This window comes from Solea senegalensis, linkage group LG16, assembly GCF_019176455.1.
Source record: "Solea senegalensis isolate Sse05_10M linkage group LG16, IFAPA_SoseM_1, whole genome shotgun sequence".
Lineage (NCBI taxonomy): Eukaryota > Metazoa > Chordata > Actinopteri > Pleuronectiformes > Soleidae > Solea > Solea senegalensis.
Window position 1 is genome coordinate 12,412,610 of NC_058036.1, and position 23,426 is coordinate 12,436,035.

A 23,426-nucleotide genomic window follows, 5' to 3' on the forward strand; every position below is an offset into this window, starting at 1 on the left:
GGATTCTTCCTCGGAAGCGAGGATCCACACAAATTGTGCAAGTGTGTGTCGTTGCATCATTAAAATGACACAACACGCTGTATACCCAGCAAATGTTTGCTTTTCTAAATCTTAATTTATTTTCTGCATGGGGTTTGATTTTAAAACAAATCATTGTGTAACATTATTAATTATTGGCACTGACTTTTTATAACGTTTAACGTTTTTAGCTTCTCATTTAATTAAACATTTTTCAATTTTTCTTATATAAACTATCTTATATATATATACATATATATATATAATATATATTGTATTATTATTATTTATTGCCTTCACAAACGTATATATGTATTTACAACATTGGAGTAATTGTACATTTGTACAATAATTTATTTTCAATAAAGAATTAAATAAAAAATGAATTAAAAAAAACAAGCAGAAAGGAAATGTCTGTGGGTTCGTCCTGCACTTGGGAACAGTCCTTCAGTGGGGACCAATGACATAACATCCTTGAAATGGAGCTGTTCGTCTGTCCTGACTTTGAGGACCACTCTGTCTCCTGGTCCCCTATGAAAACACAGCAGCTCTGCTGCTCAAAGTGTCCCCATAGAAGCTTCCTGCTACATTTGCTACTGAGCCATATACAGTAAAAGCCCAAAGCACACACTGGTTGCCCCCATGTGTGATTTTAAAGCAGTGTGTAACATTTAGGGGGTTATATTGGCAAAGATTGAGTATACTACCCATAAGTATGTATAAGTGTAAAACTGATTTTGAAAAAACAAAAAACGTTTGGCTTTTTATAGCCTTAGAATCAGCTTTTTATATGTAATTTCTAGGCAAGGGCCTTGCCTTACAGAGGCCACCATCTTGAGCTGCCTTGTTTTTTAGATCAGGCTGAACAGACAAACCAGCCAGTGTTGTGTTTTGAAATGGAAGCGTGCTACACAAACAAAGACGAACAACACACTTTCTGGTATGTGAAAATTACTGTATGTTAGATTAGATGTCACAAATTGTTGTTCCGGCTGCTAGAAATACTCAGTGCTGCACCAAATGTGACTATGTTGAAACCTATGACTGCACAACCTTTACATTTTTAAGTGGTGTTTGCTTATAAATATTGAACATATTGAGGTTGTTAAGCACTATGAAACTGACTAAAATGGTAGGCTATTGTCTTTTGATAAAGAACAATGTAAACCTTACACTTTTATGCAGATTAGCTCAGTATAAATAAGTGTCTGCTCAGACTGTGAGCATGTGAAAAATGTACACTTGTACTTAATATCACTATCTGAAGAACTTGAACAGTAGCCAGTTTATTAGGGAAACACACAGCAGGCCATCATTTCCATTTGGAACTGTCTCATTTATCTGCAGCAAAAGCAGAATCACTTAAAGTCATTTAAAGGCCATGAAAACCAATTTTCTCCACAGGCTTTTTTTTTACTACGGCAGAGCCAAATTACTACATGAACACAAGATATTATTTATACTTTAATTGGATATTTCTGTCTCTGTTTATTTGTCCTATTTGAACTGATTCAAAACATTTTTTAGCAAACATGTCAGTTTGTCAGTTTTTGGTTACGTTGTCACATCATTGTCAGTAAAACATGAACAAATATCAGCTCAATATCCATCACCCTTCCCTTGTCCCTTCAAGTGTGTTGGAGGACCTTTTCATTCAGTATCAAAACTCAAAAGATGTTATGTTTGTCCAACGTGTGCTATTGTAAAAACATCCGCAATGGCAACCTCAGTAGAGCTGACCTGGTTTCTGTTATTATTTAAAAGGCTCATTTTCAATAGTATTTTTTTTATTTTAAAGTTCTACCAAATGGAAATCAATTCACTTAATTTTATAAAACATTTTTATACACTGGACCTGTAAATGAACTCGTATTTACTTTGCATATAATTACATTTTAGTTCATTTAGTTCAGTTTCGCTTCACCCTCTTATTTAATTACAAAAATTAAACACTAAACTTGCATTATTTTTTTTATTTTTCTCCTTTTCTCCTTTTTCCTGTCACTTCTTTCATTCCCACTGTTTTTTTCTTCAGTCATCAGTGTGCTACTTGTCTACTTGGAGTAAACGAAGTGAGCCCCTGCCACAGCACACGTCAGCAGATACTGTCCTACAACCACTTTTCAGACTGTCATATAACCCATAGCCGCATACGGTCGATAAAACCCTCTTTTGATTGACTCCTACATTATGCAGAGTAATTATGCTCTTGCATAAAACCTCTGGAACATGACAACATTCTGTCCTGGTATAAAACCTTTATACAGATCCCACCTGCTGCCTTTTACTTCATCCACAGGCTTCGTGCTGATCCTTATCATCCTTGTTGCCTAAGGCATTTGAGATCAATATAAATATTTATACATCATAATTCAGTGAGGCACATTGATGATTTAAATGACAGTGTACAGAGCACTACTTAAATTACCCTTGTTTGCAGGTGTCATTTTTATAATATCTTGTTGTCAGTCATGACTTTGTCTTAAGAAAAGGAAAATAAATTAAAACAAAAGCTAAAAAAACTCCCAAGAATGACATTTTGGACTTGTTTGTGTGAGCTATGCGTGGCAGATTCTGTTATTATACATCATTACAGTGTGAGAAACTATATTCAAAGTTTTGATGACAGTAATTACCTGTGACAGGCTGCCTTATTATCTCTCCCAGAAACCTTGACAAGAAGTTCCCTGGCACTGCAGTTTGGATTCCTATTAACCCCTGTCCCCCTCATTGACAGAGAGGGACATGGAAGGTGGCAGCATGCAAACAACACCTGGTTTGCACATGACATTTCAAACAGTGCAAATACTCTGTGTGCGTGTTTTGTCTTGACATGTCTAAGATCAGAGAAGTGAACACAAAGGACTATGTTTTCTTTTACCAGAAGAAACTAAGGAAACAAAGTTTTTTAACCATCCTGCAGCACATTCAAACTGAACACGCCCCACATCAATAAGACATCAGCTCGTGATTTGCAACGTCTTACTGAAGACTAGGCAAACACCTTTGCATTTACCAATAACACCATTCTGTGTTGCATTTAGCCACATGTCCAATAACAAAGCACCAGCCCCTGATGGTCTCCCACCAAGTTCTATTAAGACCAGAGTGTACTGCAGCATCAGCTTTAAAAAGAAACAACTGAAACAGCTGAAATAAAACATAATTTCAGGCTCCTTGCTGATTCGAATCTTCTCTTCTCAGTTTTTGTTAATTGTACTACCAAACTAGAGTTTTAAACAGATGCTTCAATCAAAATTCATGTTGTTGTCGTCCCCCCTCCTCCCCAGCAACTCACATTTGCCAGGTACCAATTCCACACAAACAAAGACAGATCTATGAGGAACGACACTTAAACCTTTCCACAATAAAAACAGAATTTGCAGGCTGTAAATTGAATTTAAAGTGGGAGAAAATGCTACTATTATTATCAGTGAAGCCAGTGTTTCAGTTTGGCATGTTACCTTATTCCCTGATGACACATCAGGGTCATTTTAGGAGACAAAATGACAATACACTACATTTCTTTCATGCAGCTCATTCCGAATATGAGCGTTCATATTCACCACTTGAATTACCACTAATTCACATGTTCACAAGTATTCAACTGGAAAGGCCATTCATCTCCATCCTACATCCTCTAGAATTTTTCATTCACATTATAAATCAATGGTGCAAATTTTTCCGGTGTAAACCACCGTATATGAATATCTCCTTTGCTGATGCAGGTGTAAATCTTTACTGTGTTGTGTCAAGTATTTAAATTATACATGGTTGACTTATCTACTGCCTCTCTGGTCATTCAGCTACTGCTTTCAAATGTTACCATATAGCTTACTTATGCCACTTTTGTGTCACTGGTGCACTCTCGTCACCCTCTTTTCTCTCTCCCCTGCTTGAAATGTGGTGTGAGACACTTGTATTGTTATGTGTGAAACAAAGTATGTTGCATGTTGTGTGTTCAATTTAGAAAGTTTCACAATTTTGAACACATTTGTCTGATACGGTGCAAATAATAGCCCTGCTGATGTATTCACACTGGCAGATCACACCCATATGTAACATGTAAACACCCTTCACATGTTTGATTTAGAAACAAATGCAGAAAATGAATGGATGTATTGGGTGTGTGTGTTGTTTATAGGGAGTTAGATGTTCCACATAAACAGTTCAGTTCCACATTTTTTCCCGGCGAGTTGTTTGCACTTGCCCTGTCACTCTTTAATCTAATCTGTCTCCCTTTGGCCCACTTTGTGGTTGTCAGTCCTAATTTTAAATAGAGGATAGAAAGTGGTTAAGTGTGGTAGATGGTAGTTTAGAAAGAAGCAGCCGATCACAATAAATAGTTGACTGGTAGATGCGACAAGCATAAAGAGAGGGGGGAAAAAAATGGGAGACACAATGACTTAGTCAGATGTTTCCGCCTTTGAGGGCTACGCTTTCAGACAAGGCCCTGCAATATTTTATCCACAGAGTGCTGGCTGAAACCACTGATGACACACACCGAACAGTCTGAAAAACAGGAAGGATACTAATGACCGTCTGTGACATTGTTCACCGCTGTGTTTAAAATAAAAGACGGGGAGAATTCAATTGAAAAGCTCCTTTCTCACAACAGGACATTTTCGAGTAAATCGGCGGTGACATAGTGTCACTTTGAATATTTCACAACATCTGAAAAGTTAAACGTGACAAGAGCATTTCTCCAGCACAGCACAGGTGCGTGACGAAAGAATATAACAGATGTAAGTATAACTTTTACATACAAACAATTGTCTATAAATTCAAACTGAATGAGTCCGCACCATGCTGATTAAGCCTACCAGCTCTATACTAGTCTCCCAGTGTTTCTCAGCAGTCATGGGGCCTGTTGCACGAAACTAGGATAAGGGATTAAGTTATATTAGTTATGCTGGCTGAATTTAGCCTCAAGTCAAAATATACACGTTTTACGGTATTTTACCTACGTTTTATTAACCTGCACTAAAATATTTAGGTAATTACATGTGACTCAATGTTGTTTTAATTCTTGATAGTCGTTATTACTCATAATGACTCAGACTGGGGTTTGTATTATCTTCAGAGGTTTGATCTATGCAGGGGTTTTTTGTGTTACAGTTGTTGAGATCATTAGAAACAGGACAGAGTATTTCAGCATTGCTCGGACCCCCCGACAAGTCCACTAATGGTTTCCGAAATGAAGCATCACACAGCACGGAGGCGTGATCTCAACGCAGATGATCTTCACGAGGGATGTTAGTTTTTTGGGTTTTTTTTGTTTTCACTTGGAAAACACTAGTTGCACTCACCACGCTAGGTTACACTCGGCTTTACCAGGCTGTACCTCCTCATACTGGTTTGATGTTCGTGGAGCGGACTAAGCCAAGGTGAACTTCGTAGCGTAGGTTAAGACGACTTCTTTATTGTCCTTTCGTGTAACAGGCCCCAGGTCTGCACACAGAAAATCTATTGTTTTGTGTCAATAAAAACGCAAGCAACATTGCGCGAGTAAACCAAAACAGCTACACACATATAGAATATATTAGAGGAAAGAAAGCACAGAAGAAAAGTTTAAAAAGTGAATTTTGACCACTCAAACAACCCAGCTGTTCAGCAGGGGATCAATGCTTCTCGTCCCCATCCACCCCTGCACTGTTGATGTATACACACAAACACTACCTCAGGCAGATCTAATTCTATTGCTTGGCTGAGCTCTTTGTCAGGTGAAGGACGTAACATCGAAAAGATTTAACATATTTTCTTTTCACAAAGACCAACCGAGGCAGAATAATACCAACATTCACAACAACAACAGTCACCAAAAGTTACACACTGCAGCTTAAAATTAAAACATTCCTTTTCCTGGGAGCAGCTCTGTAAAGATTCTTTACATGGTCTGACTCAATTTGATCTTTAATATGGCAGAACTTAGTGGGTTGTAAAGTGCTGCCAACTGCTGCCTCTGATCACGGCCATATACACAGAATTTATAGGTAGAGGCCGAAAAACAGAGCCTCCTAAAGGAATTCAGGGAGGAAACACCCACTCATTTCATTATTGAACATATTATTTTTATTCTTGGCATTTGGGGAGAGTAATCAGATAACAGCTTGGAAACCCTGTCAGTGGGAAGTAAATGAATTATTTGTCAAGCAGTAGTGCATTAAAATTAGGTTAAATGTTGCAGATAAATGGGGTTATCGGTTCAACAGTAATTATTAAAGACTACATTCCCTGTGGTAATTATGCCGTCAACATTTGAATGTGGTCAGGTCACTTTTTGTTTGTATTCAACAGCTCAGGGACATGATGCTCATCCCATCATGGGCAAAGTGGGCAGCAGTAGCTCTGGCCCTCTCATCTCCATCACCCTCCCTCTTTCTTTTCTCTAGGCCCATTTATACTCCATTTTTATCGGTTTTATGTCCGTCTGTCCCGAACGTTATCTCCCATCACTGCCCTACTGGATCTTTTGTGTTGTTATGAACAGGGCAGTGCTGAATGCCAAGTTGCATGCATCAACATGGCTACCATTGACGAGGTCATTTTTATTGTGCTTGATCCGTAATGGACAGAAACGCGAGTGGATTTTGCAGCGGTGGAACGATAAGACCACTGAACGTATGCCGTCACATTGAAATCATATAGAGGAATGCTATTCTGCACCATCTCGCTGAGACCATTTAGCCCATTTGGACTCTTCTCTGTCCTTTTCCTGACTAATGAACCATTGACTCTATACAGCCCCCATGATTTCCGGTGGTATTGCTCTGTTTAATGAACCCAAAATATGCCTGAGTCTGTTGTGTAGCATTTAAGCTGAGCTATGTAGTTCATTTAATGTAGTTTATTTAAATTTGGGTCAGTGATTTAAAGTAAACACAGGAGTGTCTTATTTTAACAAGCATTTCAACTCTTGGTACTGATTTGAAAGCAAAGTATTTTAAAAGAAATTTCAAGGTTCAACAGTCTGAGATGGATGGACTTAGTGTTAGCCAACTAGTTAAATCACTCATGTGAAACTAATGATCTGGCATCATTATGGATGACGTAGACTTTAAAGCAGGGGGCTGATCCTCAGATGATGTCTCGGGATGACAGGCATTGAACTGCAAAAGCTAGGTTGGTAAAAAAAAGTCCATAGTTACCTGTGTCACACTTCAGCAGATTCAGCTGCCAGTCCAATTTATTGACATAATCAAAGAACCGTGCAGAGACTTCAACAAAGATTTCGGCAGTAATGGTGGGATTGTTCGTCCGCCTACACACAAGCTATAATGCTGTGACATGAGAAAGTCAGCAATGTCTCTGCAGCACCACAGTGTTATTTTTGTCAATTATTACACAACTTTTAATGTTCTGGATCTTGGTCATCTTGAAGGAGGGGAAAAGACATACCCCTGATGTGCTGAGGCATAATTATGATTCTGGCTGTTTGAATGGATGGAAGTTGCTTCCAGTGAAGACTTATAGGGTATTTCCCTTCCCTATAATTTTTTTTATTGAAAACTGACTGTCAGTTATTAGCATTAAAGCAGGGGCAGGCGAACATCATTATGGAAACTATCAGGGCAAAGCAAATGGACCAGGGGAAGCACTGTATACCAGCTCATTGAAATGCTTAATACAAATACAAATCAAAACAAATACAAACAAATGTTTCCCAGAATCATCATTTATTTCTACATACAGTTGGTTATGTTTGACGAACCATATCTCTGGATTGTCGGCAACAGCTGACAAGGAGTACTGAGTAGGCTTGAAGGGAAAGTTCAGAGTTTTTGAAGTATGGTTGTATAAGGTACTGTTAGCGCCAGCTCACCCTCTCTGCTAGGAACCAGATTAAGACTACCAGGTTTGCTCTCACTGGCAGCAAAATGGCTGCCAATGGGGAGACCAGGAGGAAAAAAAGGCTCGTATCTCAAGAATCTGTTTGTCACTTCATCTCACAATACACTGCTTTTGCCAACTGTGAGATTTTGTACACTCCCACTCACTGAAGTTCAAAGAGAAAATCTGCTATATTGCATCATGACACACACGAGTTGTTGATTTACTGCAGCCTCCGTCAGTAAGTTTAAATGTGTTATTTGGCGACTTTGGTGTGTGAAAAACAATGGCTGTTGCTGTGTCCACACTGGCAGCAATGGTGTCCGTGTCTCAAAGTGGTTCCCAGTGAATATCACAGATTATGTGTCAAAACCTCATTGAACTACATTTCAGGAAAAACAGCAAGTGACAGTAATCCGTGTGACAAGAAGAAGGTTTGTCGATCCTCTTGCACGGAAATCTCTCAAACATCATCAACTGTTTCTAAACGAGACACATTACATCAGCTGTATCTCCCCACTGGACACAGGCTCCCATGTGCAACACCTCTCAGCAGTAATCCCCTATTTACTCCAGTCTAACTAACCATCACCTGCTGCATGGTTGTTCACAGCTGAAGTCAATTTAGGGATTAACAATGAACCAAATTTCAAGGTGGTTAGAGTGAAAAACTCAACGTGGCAATACATACAGTTTCAACACAGAATGTTAAGTTGTTTAAACTGTGATTAGCTGTTCACACTTGCTATACCTTGTTAAGCAAGTGCACTCTTCTAGTTGTTTATCTAGCCATTTCAAGTCAAAATGACGATTGTTTTTCAATAGATTCTTTGTAAATGTTAGTTTGCCAGTTAGCATCCCCCTGAATCTACATACCACTCATTTGTCCAAAAAACCTTCTTTCTACAGCAATGTTAGAATGTTTGTTTTCTCTGTTCCTCAGTTATCTAACACAGTTAACACACTTCACTATCATCAGTTAATAGTGCTGGCTACAGGTTTGTTGAAAGGGAGCGGAAGCAATCTCAGCCTCAGCCCCAACCCACTTGTCCACTTGGACAAATTTCATCATTAGTCAAGACAATGGATAATTGGATTATATATAGATTTATATAGATAAATAGATTTAATGTCCCAAAATTGTCACTATAAGTGGTGTTAAAGATAAGAAATTATTTCAAATAACTTAGTGGGGAGACGGGAAAGGCCAAAGTAGATTTATTGCACACTTGGACAAATGTTCTGTGCCATGAGGGAGAGAGGGTGGCAGAGACTATCATGTAGGTGGCTTATGCAGCACACAGGAGGTTTTTTTTCCCGGGGCTAACATTACCATCTCCACACTGGTGTCACAATTACCGTGGGACCAAATTCACAACATGAACAGAGGAATCCATTCAGTGTGCTGGTCTCAGCAGTCTCAACATTGTACATCACCCCACTTTGACATGTTACCACTTCTGTGACCCCTTCCACCGCGAATGGTATCATATAACAGTTGTTAGAGACAACTTTCTACCCCCCAACAACCGCAGAGGAGACAGTCTGCAGCATACTGTATGTATCAGCATATTGTACCTAAGTGTCTTAGTAATAAATCCTTGAATCTGCAATGAAAAGTAATCAGAATTCCTCATTATACCTCATTATAATGTAAGAATTATGAAGCTGCGGTATAGAAAAGTTTTACTTGTTCAATATCATTCTTCAGTCAGGCAGCTTTCATGAGATGTGGAGCCCGAGGCTTATTATCTGCACAGACATTTGTGTGCATAATACTCTGCTAATCTGGGGAGGGATTTTTATTTTTTACAGCTGGATACTGGCCGTCCTCATGGAAAACGATTTACGGGTTAAATGAAAAAAATTGCTTTTTAGCAAATCACTGCACTACTAACCATGTTTATACATCACTTCACACAAAGAGAGAAAAAAAAACAACAACTTTTTTCTTGTTTTACTTATTTTTTAAAGTCCAGTCTGGATGAAATTGATGCTAATAACATCAGTAATATTGGAGTAATCTTGAACTGTGGGACAGTGCAGATGTTAGATTATTACTTTATGACTTCAATGACTCAGGCTGCTGTCATAGGCTAGAGGACACCAAAGGAGACCACAATAAGCTATATTATGTCAACAATACAAATACTGTACTACACAATACTATATGAATATCACACAATACAAATATTGAACTTCGTCTTGCTCTCATGGAAACATGGCTGCCAGTCATGGAAAAACAGATGTAGCCACTTTATAATCATATATTTATATATATATATATGTATATATATACATATATTATAATATTAGGATTCAAAATATGTCCACTGCTTTATTTTACCAAGATGCAACCTTTTCTCAAACCTTTTTAACACCAATATCCCTGAAGAAAACCAGAGCTTTTTGCTTCCAAGGACATGGGAGCTGCTAGTCTGTTGCTTCCTCATTTGCCCCACGTACGTCACTGGGGTAAATGTGAAAAGGGGATATCAAATGCTTAAGTCACAAAATAACATATTAGAGCTTATTAATGGAGCCATCAGTGCATAAACAACTCTTTTTGGGGAGTGAGTGGCTTACAAAGTGACACAAACTTCAGTTTACAGTCTGAAAAGGCTGTCTAATGGCATAGATGAAGTGCAGAACATAACTCTTAAGATATTAAGAAGTCATAGATTTTATCAGACAAGACTGATCACTTTAGTTAAATGACTAAAATCTGTCCCTCGCTTTTTAAAGAGAGCAATTCTCAGTGTCTCTGAGCAATGAACGCACTGACTATGTGTTAACACTTCATCTTGGCACACCTGGTTTTCCTTTGAATATTTCCTATTTACATGTCTTCAGACCATTTATTTATTTAATTGTTGTTTTAATGGATACATTTTATTCCTTATGACTGAATTGCCTTATCTATGAAGCTTTGGCAGAATTGTTCACCCATCTTTCATGCCAAAAAAAGCAAGCGGAATTGAGCAAGTTTTATTTGAGATTGTGGGGGATGTGTTGGTTCTGAGGAGGAGAAATTGTTAATGCAGTAGATTGGGGTGGAGGTGGTGGAGATGGGATTCTGCGGAAGGAGGGGTCAGTAAGGAATGGAAAAGAGAGGTTTAGAGCTTGAGGATTGGGTGGGATGAGACATGAAATGCAATTGAGCTCGAGACCATGGAACTAGAGGAAATGTGAGGTAAGAGGAGTAGATTTGCTTTGGGGGCTCAGAGACGTAAAATGGAATGTGATCCAGGCTCCGGGGACTCATTTAGAACAAACTTTAGATTCAGAATGCTGGGACAGAATGAAAACTAGCAGCTGTCTAACTTTGTGATTTTCAATCACATTGTTTATGTCTGATCTATCCACAGTTGTAGAGAAATGTATTGGTGTTGACAGTGTGGTGCTTTGGTCTCACTTGATATTACTTTATTGCCATTACTCTGGTACCCTGTAAAAACATTTAGTATAGTATATTATGTGGTGACGGTAGCAGCAGCTTTGAGTGGTCATCAAGACTAGAAAAGCGCTATATAAATACTAACCATTTATAGTATAGTACAGTATAGGGAGAAGAAAACATTACTATGTCTTCCTTTTCTCTCCATTTCCTCTATATTACTTCCAATGATTTAATAGTAAACTAAATCATCCATCCATCCATTGATTGTCTACCCCTTTATCCTAACCCTCTACATGAGTGTTGTGGGCCTGCTGGTGCCAATCCCAGCTGACATAGCGTGAAAGGCAGTTGGACAGGTCATCAGTCCATATTTTTGCCAGCAGGCAGCAGCGCTAACCACTACTCCACCACTACATATTCACAAATAAATTCTCAATAAAATAACAGATTATCTTAATGCAATGTACTGTAAATGTATTTTCAGAACATAAAGTTCAACAATGCTGCTTGTGAGTTTGGTTACGGTCTGTTTCTTCACTGTGTGTTCATCCTGTAAAAGGATTGGTTTTTCAACACTCAGCAGCAAAGCAACATATGCTGTAGTTGCTACACGATGTCCCAGGCAGTTACAAAAGTGTGTTTTTGTTGAATTTGTATGAAAAGTCTTTTGCTAGTTATTCCCTGTCGAGTCCGACTCAGTCCTCATTGTATAGTAGCTCACTGCGGCTCGGGGATGAACTTTTGTTGTGAACGTGTGCTTCCCTCACTGGTTGGAGTGGTGAGAGGCTTAGAGTGAACAGATCCCACAGAGGGAACGGAGCTCCATCCAAACATAGGCTGTGTGCAAAGCTGAAAACGGAAAAGAAAGTGTGGCTTACATGTTGGAACTGGTTTGTGTGTTGAAGAATTTGGTTTGTGTGTCCTTGTATCTGTTGCTTTGATACAAAGACAATAATACTATATCATACTATATACAACATGAATGGATGGACATAATAGTCATACACTTGAGCCTTGTGTGACATATAATTGAACAAAATACAAAAATGGAGACCCTGGCAGATTTAATGTCACTCCAGAGAAACACAGACTGTGTTTGATGAGCTCAAAGTAATTGAGGATGAGGTTCATTTTGTGTTTCATTGTCCTATTTACGATGACATAAACTTTTTAGTAAAATGTCCTTTATGTTTGCTGATTTCTTTGGCTTTGATGATCATGAGAACTTGAGCTCTGCTTCTGGAAGGGAACCTTTATAGCAGATTTTATTTGCCATTCAGGGAATGTGTAGCTTCAAAACAGAGCCGGAACAAACGATCTGTAACTTTTGTAATGAGATGGATGGACTTTTTTAACTGTGGTATTTGAGTGACAGATTTAACCCATGAGGGTTGGGCACATGTTTTCATGATACATAAATGAAGAATTAATCATCAATAATCATCACTATACTATACTATACTTTAAATTAATATGACAATTCTATAGTACACAAAAAGGGTGTCTTTGAGTTTATAGATGAATAGCAGATTGTGTCATGTAGCCACTAATTAGAAGTCACTGTCGCGGTCCCTCACTGCAAACATAGGAAATTAGCGTCTGGGTGACTCAACAGTGACGGGTGCTACACGTATGTCCCTCCGTATGGTGTCTGAGAAGAAACACAGCAGTGGCGTGAACCGGAGCACGGTGGTGGCAGTAGTACACAACTCTCAGCGCAGCAGGCAGATTGGGGAACAGCTGTTAAGAGCAATTTGTTTGACATGTCAGATTGTTGAGGCTGGCGGGAAGGGCAACAGGACCATTTTACCTACTGACTCTCACAAAGGATTTAGTCTCCTCAGTGGATCTGCTGGACTCTGTTCTTGCCTTGCATCAAAAGGCTGTCAGATGGTGGCAGTTAAGCCCTGGTGAGGGACTGGGGGCTGTGGATGTGGCACAGCAGTATCCTGAGTCTTGGTTTGTGTGTTCACTTCCCGCCAAGGGATACCCAGTGTTCGTGCCAAGGGCAGGGGGAAGTTAGTTGGGCAAAGCCTCAGTAAATAGAGAGCTTCATTAAAATGCACAAAGAGAAGAGTGTTATGCACTATCCTGGAGGATCTTTCTTCAAACAGAATCTGTGACTGTTTTAATGTGTCACTGGTGGGATGAATGTGCTCCGCCACATTTAGTGCTCAGGCTGAACAATTAATGGTTTTCAAATCAAAATTACAATTTGAAACAGCACAATTTGCAAATTGTGAAGGCTACAATTAGGTCTCTGACAGTCGATAGTGAAATGTAAGTTGACCGAAAAAGATCAAATCACAGTTTCCGTATCTGTCAGAAAAAAAATGCAGTTCACTCGGCTTACTTTGTTTACTCTGCATAAATGAATGGTGCCGGTGTCAGTTTTCAGATATCAGAGTTCATTGCACACTTTAAATCCACAGAGATCGAGCAATATATCGCAGAACTTGACTGAATATGTCTGACCCTTATAACGCTGCCCTGTGCTTTGCACGTGAATGGAAACAGACAGAGCAAACATTATTCCAGACCTGCAGTAACCCGACATCGTCAACTTTCCGATAAACTTTGCTTCATGCTATTCTAGAAAGCCATTACACATCACAATAAAAGTATGTAAACTACATAAATAAGACATTTAAGTTCATTAGTGTGATTCTCTGCCTGATATGTCACTGCACACGTGGAATCTGGTTTCCATCGTTCGTCTTTGATGCTCACTTTGAACAGGTTTCATGTCAGTGTTCCAGTTCTGCAATCTCTTGGGATTTTGGTCATCTGAGAAAAATGCTATCCCGTTTGCCAGCTTTTTGGCATCCTGTTGCACAACAGCTATAAACAAACACCCACAGATTCAGAATATAAATGATGTACCTTTTTTTGAACACATTTTGTAATAAATTCTTACATTTTTTTCTAAATTCTAATATTCCGAGCACATTCCTTTGCCTTCACAAGAGACTTAAATTGAACTGATGAGGTCACCCTCATTTTCACAGTTTAAAATCTCTCTTGTGCCAAAATCAAAAATGAATAAGCTGTTATGAATATGTTCTCTGTATTTCTTTACCTGTATTTTCAGTGGCGTGTGTCAAAATATACTTTATTTAGATTACTAAAGCTCAATCTGTGTTTTTTTAATGAGTTACTATAAAAAGGATACTCTCACGTTGATAATGCCACCACCATCCACTGCAACTTTGGCTACAGTACCACTATTATGCTGTCTTAATCTTATCTGAGTAAAAATGCATACTGCACGTAATTCAAGAATGTTCTGAACTGTGTCGCAGTAGAGTCCGACAAATATAGCAGGCTTTGCCAATGAAGATAATTTTGATCTTTTGTCTGCTGTTCCAAAAGAAAAAAGAAAAACAGTCCCAGTTCGTCTGCCTTTCATTTGCCTGACTGTGATACTGTGTCAGTCCTCACATTCATGTGCTGAGTTTGCAGTGAAAATGAAGAGAGTTTTGGAGAGGATGATGGTGTGAGCGAAGCGAGTAGAACAAGCGTGGCCTCACAGATGCACATCTGTGTTTTCTTACGGCTCACTTGACCTAGCTGAGCTGTTCTTTTGCATCCAAACTTTTTCACAAAGTGAAGCTCTGATTTGCCGTGGATGAAAGGATTGATGAGTTCAGCTGTATATTGTTAAGCGAATGAGTATCATGGGAGTCAGCAAAGCAAGAGCAATTTATATTTTTGAGTGGACTGCATTTTGTGTGTACAGTGTGGAGTAATAAAAGTGGTTTCTTTCATTTGCGATGATGCAGTTTATTTACATAATATAATCTCTATTGGCAACTCACTAGTAGGGACAATCTGATAGTAACTCTTCACTTCTCTTCAAAATGCATCAACCTCAGAAACCACTCTTAATAAATTATGAAAATGGTTCACCGCAGGTTTTTATTTCAGTATCTTTTAACATACAGCACTGTTAACCAGGGTTAAGTGATTTACAGAGTGAAACCTCCTCACAAATGCACTGAATTGTGTGATATATTGTATGTACATACACCATTTTCTTCCTAAAACTCATGCCTATAGCTTCACAGGAGCTATTTTATTGATCCACACAGGCTTCAGAGATGGTCGAGTGAGTATGAAAGCTTCCCCAAGAGACTCTCTGACACTCAGGTCCAACTCTTTACCCTTTCTCATTCAGGGTATTAGGAGGTTCAATGTTCCCACAGCAGTAATAGCTTCAGCATTTATCCTCTATAGCCTGGTAACTGAAGCAGGTTAAGGGAAAGCATTTTGCTCTGCAGCCAGGCATTTGAGCTACATTTTGACAGGAATGATCGCACTTTGATAGCATGCTTTTTGATTATGCACATGTTTGGGTCCTTGCTTCAGATGTAGCTAAAAAAAAAACATGTAGACTAATACCCTTTTCACTGGGAGAGAAGATATGGTCCTCAGTATCGGTTTTATAGTGGCCAAAGTTTCTGGGTTGGATTTTGGAACAAGAAAAAAGTAAAATCTGCTTCAAGTACAGAAAATATGCTCTGTAGAGAGATATTCACCACCACCATCATGTGACCAGAGTGTAAGGGGTAAGAATATGACTTTTGTCAAGGTTACAAAATACCACAGTTCTACAACCGTAAATGCTCTGATTCCCAGAATGTTTCAAAACTGAAATGTTTGCACTGTATTTTCTATGAACAACAGCAGTACATTGAGGGAAATTCAACAAATGACAGCCTGTAGGTGGAATTATCTGGTGCACCGCCTTAATGTGCCATGCTTTAACAAGATCAGTTACACGAACAATGGGTCACACTCCAGCATTGTAGGTGGCGGCAGCGGAGGTGTACTGTTATTTATTATTTCCACTCATTAAATAACAGGTACATAGCTACATTAGCTTAACGATGGCAGAGGGACTAAGCACTCAAGCTTTGTTTTCACCCAAAGAACATTTTCTGTATTTGAAATGGGAGCATTTTGGACACAATGATTTCATGACTGTTCTTGAAGACTGCAATCCAATCTGTAACATTTGCCAAATAAAAAAAGAGTTACACCATCCAGCTGCACATCAAACTTCATAATGATGAAGTTAAATAATAAATAATTACTGGTTAAAGCTGCTTAATGAAACATCAATGTGTCACATACAGTCAACTAAAGTAGCTGTGAGTTAAGAGTTGTTGTTTTTTCCAACTAGGCTGTAAACACATCAACATAAATGTCTCATCATCAGTTAAGTTGTTTAAAAGAGGCAAACAAGTGTACTGAACTGTTCTCATTATTGGGTTGTGATGTGGTATCAATCCATCCCTATAGTTCCTATGGCTATTTTGACTCTGTGGGTGATTGTCCCACAGAGCAAACACACTTCCAGTAGATATAGTGTTTACAGACACATGTTTACATGCCCTTGCTCACCTCATCACCAATCTAGTCCTTGATATGGGTGCTCAGTTCAAAAATTATGTTTCCCACCACTTCTCCCTCTTGACTCCTCCCCAGCTCTCGGACAGCACTGGCAGCTGTCAGACACAGAGTGGCAGGCAGCGAGGCATCAGACGTCCTGGCATTTTGCCCTCACTCTGCATGTGACAGCGGCTGACTGACAGTGGCTGCCAGCCTGATGGTCTTTTTACCCAGCTTCCCAATGTCCCGGATTCCAAATGTTATCATTACTGTGAGAAGGGATGTCATCTTTCTCATCCTTTGGAACATGGAAACACTCACGGCAAAAGTGGCAGCAGTGCAGTGGCATTCAGCGTTGTGTGAATGACAAGATATTATAGCAGATGTAGCGACAAGGGTTCATGCACATGAAAGTGATTCATACGCTGACTCTCTCCGTGTCTAAGACAAATGTAGAATTATATGACTCAACCTTAGATGGCCTGAGGTTGGGGAAATGAGCTCATGCTTGGAGACAGATTTTGCCGCTCAAAAAGAGAAATTAAGCTGAAATTCATGGGTGAGAGAGAAGAAGAGGAAGAAGAGAAGTAATGTTCAGGAAAATCTTTAAGGGGAATTGCTTTCTTCCTGAGAGGCAGGGTTACTGAGGCTAACCGTCATGCAAGCCAATCAGGAATTAATTCATTTGTCAATATGAGCTTAATCACTGCGCTGTTGGCCTGTGTCCATTTCTTCTTCCTGAATCGCTAAAACAATAACAAACGAACCATTGGAAAGAGAGGAACCTCTCATTGAAACGAGTGAGACAGTGAAAGTACATTTGGACCCTAATGATGATTGTATTTGATCTAATGGTCAACAACGACAGACCAGAACAATGCAGACAGATGGAGGATGAATGCTGAATGCTAGAAGAAAAGCTCAGACGTTCAAAGTGATTACTGTGTGAACAGTGGAATCAGGATACTGAGCACCACCACAAACAAAGAGTAGTCTACACTCTTGGACAGACCCATATCAGATTAATAGAAAATGGAGGGACAGCACCTCTGACAATTATTTCCCATACCCTCCGCTCCATTTGTCCACTTTAGTCTCTTGAGTGTGAGTCACAGAATAGACTACCAATGTCTGTGATTACGTGCTTTCAATTTGCTCTGCTTTCCATTGTGCTGCAGTTCCACCTGCCATCAGTTAAACTCACACTCACACCTGGGATTGCAGAGCAGATTATCTTTTGTTGACTGCAATACAATGAAAAAAAATCAACAGAGGGGAAGACCTAAGGATGTGACCCTCAATTTGAAGAGACCATTCGCTGGTAAATTTACTGGTGTGGAAAGACCACATCTTTTTTCCTCCCCAGACTCCCCAGCGCTCACTTCAACTGTGGCAATCAGTCATGACGTCACTTTTAAGAATCAGAGTTCCTGTTCTGAAGCCTTGAGATTTGCAGTTTGACCGATGCAATGTGGATGTTTTGCAAATGTAAATTAACAGTCATCACTTGCAGCCAGGCTGTTATTGGACGATACCAGCTGTCAATCAATTTTCCACTGAATGGGTACATGGGTGACAAAATGACTAGTCTCTACATTACTAGACATTACTTCTATTCAGATTTCTTTTTGCAATCTTTGGAGTCACCCTCTGATGGCTATTCAATATGTTTTTTTAATTCCTGAAAAAAAAAAAAGGTCTATGAGCCAGTCACATGGCAGCAGCTCAATGCATTTAGGCATGTTAAACATATCCCACTGAATTTCAAACCAAGCGTTAGAATGTGAAAGAAGGGCGATATAAGTGACTTTGAAATGTGTCATGGTTGTTGCTGTCAGATGAAGAAAACAGCCATATGGCAGTAACTCAAATAATCACTTTTTTAGAACCATCATAGACCATCTCTGAATGTACAACATGTCAAAGCTTGAAGCTGATGGGCTACTTGGGACTGGGACACTTTATTAGTTGTCCTTTGGCACATGCAGGCGTACACGCATGCAGTCTGTTTTTAACTCCTGCTTCTTTACTAATCCACACACAGTTGAGCACAGTCTGTCTTTTCAGTGAGCAGAGAGAGAGCGAAGAATATGAAAAATGGTCCAAATAATGTCAGAGCGAAAGCAGTTGCTATCGAGCGCATCAATGGGGCGAAGGTGTGCAAGGGCAGAGTGGAGGTTTTATTACTGCTGCCAAACATAAATACTCGAGCTGGATTTGTGTGGGTCAAAAAAGGGAGAGAGAGAGAGAGAGCAAGAGTGTGTGAGTGTGAGAGAGAGAGAGAGCACTTTTCCCGCAGAAAATAATTTCAACTTGAGACTCAATTTTTTGATGGGAAATACTTTATATTATGATACAGTAACAACATAATACACTGGCAATATCATGGTAAGTGTTCCATAATAGGGAGGTAATATTATTATAATACCATCTTATCAGTGTTATCACTTATACCCCTCTAGCGTCTCATTTTCAAAAACGTGACTCGTGGCAAATCTATCTCTGTAATATATATCTTTAATGTGCAAGTCTTTCTGTGCTGTAGCTCTGTAGCCATTCAACACATTAAATTAAAACTAGAAAAAAGGGGAGAAAAAAAATCCCCTCAAATAATGAAGGCATTTAAACGATGGAGTTTGACATGGAGGCTGAAGGTCTTCATGGGTCGTGTGCAGAAATTAGCTTTCAAAGAAAGAGACAGGATCCTAAGGGGCCACATGCACACCTGAATCAAACAGACTCTTGGCTAATTAAACTCAATCCCCTCAATCCAATCCACTATGCAGTGAGCCTGAACAGGCCCTAACAGAGAGAGAAGACCAGCAACTGTTGCAGCTAACACACATATCCTGCAGAAAAAGGAAATGTAAAGGTATGAAAAGAATCTCTGAAGGTGACACGACATTGCAAGCATCACAAAACTTATCCGGAATCAAAAATACTGTGATATATGATATTTAATAGTTCAGAATTAAAGTTAGTTAGTTAGAATTAAATGCACATTAATGCGCCAGTGATAATAACCAAGTACTTTCAGGAGTATGCTAATATAACACACACGTAAGATGAGCATGAACTTGCATTGTTTCATACTTGAGGCATTGAAGGGATGGTGATGCACAGTTTGTATTATTATTATATTTTCCTTATGCTGTTGAGTATGTTGTTTTTGACAGCCTGGTTCTCCCAGAGAATAACACGGCTGTTTTACTTTTCTGCAAACCATAGGAAATGCTGCATTTGTACATTCTGTTCAAGAACGTTGCTGCCTGTCTAAGCCATGCAGGACTCTCTTGTAAAAGTTCTTTTTATTCACAGTGAGGTTATCCTGGTTAAATAAGGGATATAATAGTAATAATAATAACAACAATAATAATAATAATAATAATAACCCAGAGGAAGACAGGTTGGTGGTGTCATGTAACTGTCGTGAGCAAGAGACCAAACCTTGCACCTGTCTCTGATTTTATTGTCAACACTGTGACACATTGAAGGGTGAAAAAAAACATGATCATCCGAACCAGATGCTTTTTGTGTGGGAGTTGAACCACATTCACCAACCAAGAAATGATTATCACCCTCATTTCCTCATTTCTGCCAAAAGCTGCACAAGCACTTAAAACGCTATCTTACTGACATGCACATCTGTAGTCATTTATTTCAGAAACATGAGGGGGTGACGGTGGTTCAGTGGTAGAGTGAGTTGTCTTTCAAGTGCAAGGCTGTAGGTTCTAGGTTCGGATCCCACCTCCGCTAGTGTACATGCCGATGTGTCCTTGGGTAAGACACTTAACCCCACTATAGCGGTTGTGTCAGGGACATGTGAATGGGTATGAAAGATGAAAAATGATGAAAAAAATGAGATGCACAATGATGCGCTGTATGAAAGTGTGAGTGAATGAGGAAACTGTACGGTAAGTGCTAGATAAATACATACCATTTACCATAAGCTCACACACGTGTGTCTGTGCTTTACAGATGTACGAGCACAAGATGTCATTCTGGCGACTCAACTCTCAAATATGCATTTGTCTTTGTAGAGAGGGGATTCTGCACTATTCTCCTCTGACTTCCTTTCCCTATCGCACTGATGCATCAGTGTCATCAAATGTCGGCTGTCGAGCGCAGTTTCCGAGCTTGTTTACTGATCAGATCTACATGCAGATGTCATTTCAGTCACTGTTACTATTGTAGCAGCAGCCAGCAGAGCATCTTTATGAGTGAAGCTCTTGCCATCAGTTTCCCCAACAAAGAACCTCACATCTTTTCTTCATTCCATCTTGATAATCAGAGCCAACTCTAAATGCTTAGCATTTTCATACCTGCCACAGAGCATGATGTCAGCTGCTCAACCGTACCATGCACTGCACTTGTGTGGAGCATTTTAAACTCATCTGTTCTTTCAGCTTGTACTAACAGTATATCTGGCAGTGGCAGGAATTTCTTTTGACACAAAAAAACATGTTTTATGGGATAAATGATTGATAAATGTGATTTATCGATGCGTTTTTTTAATCCATAAAAGTTCATGAAGTGGTGAAAAATGTCAATTGATGTTTCACAGTCCTCAGATTAATGATGTCCTCAAACATGTTGTCTGGTCCACAAACCACAGACGTTCAGTTTATTGTCATAGAGGAGCAAAATAAAACCATGACTATTGTTATTTATGAAACTGTAATCAAGTCACTTGTTTTTTGTTAACTGAAAAACATTTTGAGCTCATTAAAGTAGTTCAATATATCAATCAATTAATAATCAATTGGTAAATTAATTGTTGCAGCCCTAGCCCTAATTTAAAGTCCTTTCAGGGTCATCCATTTTCAGTTCCAGTAGGTCACCTGATGCAAGCCTAAAGTAAATAAATCCAAACAAACACTACTCACTCAATAATGCATGAGTTGAAATGATAACATTTTTTTACCACTGATTAATACGAATGTGCTCTGCGGTTTGTGGTGCATACTTATCAGCTACAAACCAGCTGACTCAGAGTGAGGCCAGGACAATCTGGATTGTGATTAATAATCCAGCTTTTATTGTAAATATGGATCAGAAAGGCACATAATAAACCACAGTGATCATAAAGTAAAATATGTGGACATTTTACAAGATTAAATCTATCACTGAAATGCTTTGAATAAATAATGGAAAGTCTTCATGCTTACTATGGGATTTAGCTGTTCACGATGTATATGTTCACAGTCAATACATTTGTTATCTGGACCAGCAATAGCAGAGATTTTTATCCAACAGGGGGAGCTGCTGTTCAGCCCCCAACCTGTCTGTCTCTTGGTCACTGAACCCACACACACACACTATTCGTGTTCCTGTTCACCACTGTTTGGCATCAATCCTCACAGATATTGATCAGTACAGACTGTACCCTTGGGCAAGGTGATTTTACACTTGTCCCTCCTCCCCATGTCCCAGCTCCCCGGTCTTTGTCTAGTGTCCCATTCTCTGTGCTTATGGGATGAAGAGAAATCCCACTGGATTTGTCTCTGACTGCTTCTCAGTACTGCTGTTACTGGTGTGTGATTGATGTATTAGGTTACTTGTACATAGGCATACATATGACAGACATGCATATACACCTCTAATCTCTTTCTCTTTCTCTCTCCCCCTCGAACACACACACATATAGGTACTCACACGTTCAATCATGGGCAATGTTCTTTGGAAAATAACCACAACCACAGCTCGCGTGCAGATATTGATCAGAGGATCACTGCGATGCCTCCTCATCTATTTCAGCCACAGGAGCTTTGTTTATGGAAACATCAGGGGGCCGTGGTTCACCCTCAGTGTGAGTGGAAGAGGTTTATGAAAAGACCATTTAACATTTGCCTTATCAGCAACTCAATAGCTGCATGGTGGATATAGAAAACTGGCAGTATTGATTACACCTATAGACCATGCAGCCTCCATTTGTCTTGTTTACCTCTTGTAACTCCATACATCTAATATGTTTAAATGTGCTCTTGTGAACATTTTATTAAATACAAATATAAATGGTATAATAGTAAATACTAATAAATGTAATACAAAAATGGCAGCTTCTTTAAGAAGTTGTGAGTAGAAGGTTAAATGGAACTGATTTATGGACAGATTATCATGTCCATATCATATCACAAAGACTTCAGTACAAACACAATAATGGCGGAAAATATGAGATGTTCCAGGACAGGCAGCCTTTAGAAAATGTGTTATTATCAATAAAGATACATGAAGCTAATATGGTGTCACATAATAATGACAAATGATAATACATTTGTGCACAAGTAAATTATTGGTGAAGGACTCAGGGAAACTTGTAAAGTGCTTTATTTTCTGCTTTCTGTATCCTTTCCCATTTGTAATATTACACAGACACACTGACATCTTTTAATATGTGTAAGGTGATGGCTCATAGCAGTGAATACATGCACACAGATTGAGAGTGGTGTCACTGAAATCTCACACCGTTCTCCATAAACTGCAAAGACTTTAAGTATTGTGTTGTTTTTCCTAAATGTAATGAGGTTCTCATTGACATAAGGGGTATTGTTCTTAATGTTAGACTGTCTCATTGACTTCCAGCTAAAAGCAAGCACTTTCCTGTCTGCCTAATGGTGCGACAACAGCTGCAAGCATAACCATGGAAACTGTATTTCTGGTTTAATGCATTTTGTTGAGTGTTAGGTGGTAATAGCATGGCGCTCACATTTTAGTTTGAATTATTTCTAACTATTGCAAAAAAACAACTCCAAAACACTTTAAATCAGTTATGATTTTGAAGAAA

The 23,426-nt window shown here is 39.1% G+C and overlaps 1 protein-coding gene across 2 annotated transcripts in view; it reads left to right on the plus strand.

Annotated features, from left to right (window-relative positions):
• Positions 1 to 23,426, plus strand: part of alk (ALK receptor tyrosine kinase) — a 344,081-nt gene that overhangs the window by 115,048 nt on the left and 205,607 nt on the right. The gene's annotated exons all lie outside the window — the stretch shown is intronic.